General features: G+C 43.9%; 1 protein-coding gene across 1 annotated transcript in view; it reads right to left on the bottom strand.

Moving 5' to 3' along the window:
* Positions 1 to 5,000, bottom strand: part of LOC134071480 (protein diaphanous homolog 3-like) — a 234,257-nt gene that overhangs the window by 27,354 nt on the left and 201,903 nt on the right. The window lies entirely within an intron of this gene.

Raw genomic sequence — 5,000 nt, 5'->3', positions numbered from 1 at the left:
CTTCTTTTCTTCCATCAGTTTTGTTTGTTTATTTATTTACCACTCCTGAGGGTTACTGTGGTAATGCAAAAGATTATGAAAGCACAAGGTGGGCAGTGCATCACAACGCAATGCCCCTGCGACTTAGAACGCCAACATGCCTGTAACACACCGATACATCACACACACACTCACACACACACACACACACACACACACAATCACACGCACACACACAAGGCCTTTTGATAAAACAGCCTGAGAGTTCAAGCAATTACCCTCACGCCATCGCCTTTCATATGGAATGTCTACCACAGAGGGGTCCTCTGCTATTGTGTGTGTGTGTGGCCTGTGAGAAGTGTGTGAAGTGTGTGTGTGTGTGTGTGTGTGTGTGTGTGTGTGTGTGTGTGTGTGTGTGTGTGTATTGCGGGGGAGCACTTGGCTTTTTACAGGTCTGGGGGCAGTCTGTAAATCATGGCTGACTGCAGTGGAGGTTGCTGGTGTGTGTATGCGTGTGTGTGTGTGTGTGTGTGTGTGTGTGTGTGTGTGTGTTGGCTGTGGGTCATGCATGGTGCTTCATCCAAACACATGACACAGCAAATCTCCTCCCACTATTTACAGGAGCAGAGGCAGCAAATAAATAAACTCAAGCACGCGGGAGACGGGAATGAAAACACAAAACACCACTTTCAGCAACTTTACCTCTGAGGGCCGTGAAGGGTGAAGGATTCTCTCTCACACACACTTACACACATACACACACACACACACACACACACACACTATGCACGCACAATCAGACAAGATCAAGGCCATAACCTTACACAGACATACATTAACCCTAGCATTGATCCAGAACCACAGATTTCTCAGCTGAGACAGAGGAGTGGAAGTGTGTGTGTGTGTGTGTGTGTGTGTGTGTGTGTGTGTGTGTGTGTGTGTGTGTGTGTGTGTGTGTGTGTGTGTGTGTCTGTGTGGTAGTGGATGTGCTGAATATAAGATTATATACAGAACTCAAGCAGGTCTGTGTGTGTGTGTGTGTGTGTATTCAAAGTGCACTAAAATACACCATGATATTTGTATATATATCTTATCCCCAAAACACAGTTTCTACATTATGCATGTGAGGATGCACCCTATCCCTGCGCAATCCCTGTTGTTTGACAGTTTCGCTGCTGTCTGTCAAGTCTGTCTCTGGTCTTGTGATGCTCCTGAGGAGAGACATGACAGTGTGGTGTGGTGCTTCAATGGCCTACTGCAGCCCCAGGCTATGTGTGTGTGTGTGTGTGTGTGTGTGTGTGTGTGTGTGTGTGTGCGTGTGCAGTGTGTAGTCTGATACAGAAAGCAGAACGCTGTCCGAAAGGGGAAATGAGGCATGCATGTCAATGAGTTATAACTGACAGACTGTGACAGATTTCACTGACACAGCAGAAAAGCTTCTTCCTGTACCCAACAACACACACACACACGGAATGTCACTAGGTCACTGCAGACAAGAGGTCACAACAGGGTGGATGGGTTACCACATCTCCTTTTAACCTTTGACCTCACTTTGGACCATGATATTTTTTACAGTGTGTGTGTGTGTGTGTGTGTGTGTGTGCTAGCTGCTAATAGTGGACTGCTCAGGACTCCCCCAGTAGAATGACCTGACAGGTGTCTGTATGTGGAACACATGAGCTCTGTCAAGCTCAACACAAACACCGCACAGCTTCTGACAGAACTGGAGCAGATATGGACCACGTGGACCACATAGACACACACACACACACACACACACACACACACACGCACGCACGCACGCACGCACGCACGCACGCACGCACGCACGCACACACGCACGCACGCACGCACACACGCCAGTCCCTCTTCCCTTGCTTGCTCCTTCACACACAGACACAGAGAAATAGACATGAAAGCACTGAAAAAAGACAGACTGAATCAATATTTGCAAAATCATAATCTATGATATTTTCTCCATTTGTGGTATTTTAATTGAGGAATTAAACAGATCAGATCAGAATCTCATTGTCCTGCTGTCTGTCTGCCTTCAAATCTTGAAGAGAAAACAGTAATTAAATAATCATCGTGGTTCACAGTGATAAACAAGGTTTGAATGTGATGGAAACAATTTATATCTAAACCACAATTTCTTTTTTTGTGTGAGAATTCTGTAAATTCCAGAATCCGCTTCCAGGTTGCTCTGCTCCTCTCGTTACCATCAATATACCCTGAGCTAGTTCCCTGAGCTGGAGCAGGAGATGGATAATGGGACATTGAATAAACCATGTTGGACTAACCACAACTGTTTAAGCAAGCAGTAAAGCTTACATAATACACACCAATTCTGAGCGGAAACATGTTTGTATTTTGTTGTGTTTGTGTTTTGTGTTTGTAAGTAGGGCTGCACGATATATATAAAATATATCGTTATCGCGATATCAACGCTTGCGATGGACGTACCGCAAAGATTACTTAATTTTCGATAAAATTCGATACATTTTCTGTGCCGTGCATACCATACAGTCTATGGCATAGGTGTCAAACTCAAGGCCCGCGGGCCAAATGCGGCCCGCCACCTCATTTCATATGGCCCGCGAGAGCTTAAAGGATCTGATACAGTATGTGGCCCGCGAGAGCTTAAAAGGTCTGATACAGTTTTTGCGTAGGCAATAATACACTGCAATACAATGCATGCGTGTGAGACTGACAGGGAGGCCACATCAACCACCTTCCATAATCAGTGCAACTGGCTATATCAGATGTGATAGCAACGCGTAGGCCACGTGTGAAAACAAAATAGAAGATTCTAAACTATTTTAGCAAACGGAGCGCCTAAATGACGCGCTCGGTTTAGCCTGCCTGTGAAACGCATAATAGTTTGAAGTGCGTGTGCTTCTTTGAGAGGGGAATCGATGTAAGTTACTTTGATTTCAATTGGTAGTTGTAAACTACGTGATACGTTTACGTCTACGTTTAAAAAGCATGTATAGCCTAATTGTGTGTAGTCCTATTATCCAAAAAATCAAAGTCCAAGTCCTTGCGAATCGAGCGAGTGATTGTTTGGCCAAAAGCGTAAGTAAGCCTATCTTCCGACCGAGAAGAGGTGCATTCAGATCAGGCAAGCAGAGGTAGGCTTGAAGTTTGTGGTAATCGCTGTTGCTTTGCATTTTCATTTCAGTTTAAAACGAACAACGCAGAATCCACACAACACCTTTCAACTTTAAAACTTCAAAGAAAAAGTCCACCGGGACGGTTCGCTTCTATGTGTATGGGACGGTGTAGTGATGCATTTCATATGGATGCACTTTGACATGTCAGTTAGCCTACTCGTTTGCATCACTGGCTAGATGTAAAACTGAATTTCGTTACTGGTATTTCACTTGCGCAATGACAGTAAAGTTGAATATACTCGAATCTAAAAACTAAGATATGAAAAAAAAAAAAAAAAAAATGGCATGACCTCTTCCTGATTGACCTGTGACCCTCATTGAAAAGTCAAACTGGAACTGACAGTGTTTTTTGTTTTCTTTTTACAAAACACAACAACCAAAAAAACAACACGTTGGAATGGAATCAATGCATTTCTTTTTTAATAGTCTGCATCAGTCTATGCTAGCAGCCAGTAGAATGGAGAAAAACATGAAATATTTAAATATCGCAAGTTATATCGTTATCGCAGTATTCAATAATGTTATCGCATATCGCATGATTTCCTAATATCGTGCATTGTAAGTGCATTTTTTTCAACTGCTACAACAAAATTCCCTGACTTTCCATGTTCCCCAATTTCCATGATATTCCAGAAATTCCATGATCCGTGGGGACCCTGGCTTTATATCCTGGGCTTCATAGGTATAAAAGTAAAGTGTGCAAGCACATAGCCAAATACAGGTAGACAAACCGATGAATACTCACACACACACAGACACAGACACACACACACACACACACACACACACACACACACACACACGGAAGAGGAGAGAGCACTGCTCACTAATAAACAGGGCAGTAATATATATATATATATATATATATATTTTAAAAAAAAGGATGTTCCACGTCACTCAGCCAAAATCACTGTATTTACTCAACCCTTGACCTTTTCAACTATTTCATTCTCTCTCAGCATCCCTCTTCTTTTTTTCAAGCACTCTAAATATATGGAGTGAAACTGGGGGGAAAAAAGAGAAGAAATCTGAATTGCATTTGGCTGCATGTCTCTTTCTTTGTGCTAAAATGTCAACCATCAATCCCTCACTCAAGTCTGCTAGACCAACCACCTATTTCAATTTTGTCTCTTTACTCTCTTCAAAAAGACGGCTAGAGATTGCGCTTTGCATGAGCAAGACTTCAACTCAGCAGTTGTGTGTTTGTTGTTTTTCGTTCATAAATTCTTCCCACAGTGCACTCTGCTCTGGACTGGAATATCACCCTCCTTGTGTGTGCACCATGCTTATCTGAAGCCATGTGCACTGGTGGGCACTTCTCACTCCTCTTCTATGGTGCTGACCACTAGATGATTCAAGGCCCCAGCATGGCTTCCTCCCTGAGTTCCACACAAACAAACCCCTGGCCGCAGAAATACTGTACATACTAACTTGATGGTAAAAGAGCCACAGACATGCTTACAAGTGTTCAATTGCTCTGGAAATACAATCGACAACAACCAACAATGCGTTGTAAACATAGAGCAAGTACTCGTTCACTGCTTTAGAGAGGTCTTGTTGCAGTCTTTTGCTGTTGGTTTTGGACGAATTTCGGTTCTTTCTCTTCCAAGATAAGACGCCAGAACAGGGGCTAACCCCGCAAGGCCGTCAGCCTGAAGGAGGCTCATATTCAGGCTGCCGCTCAGAGGAAACCAAGCTTCGGTCTCCTCCTACTCCAGCAGGGGGGGAGCTCCACAACTGAGCGTCCTACTTCTGAACCCAGCGTGCATGTGTGCCTGCTCGTGTTCGCCTATTACCCCAGCAAGCTCCTCTCTCTCCTCTCTCAAGAGCAATTCTCTTCCCTCGCTT

Source organism: Sardina pilchardus, chromosome 23 (assembly GCF_963854185.1).
Source record: "Sardina pilchardus chromosome 23, fSarPil1.1, whole genome shotgun sequence".
Taxonomy (NCBI): Eukaryota; Metazoa; Chordata; class Actinopteri; order Clupeiformes; family Clupeidae; genus Sardina; species Sardina pilchardus.
Note: the sequence above shows the minus strand (reverse complement) of the source record. Positions and strands in the feature narration are given on the sequence as shown.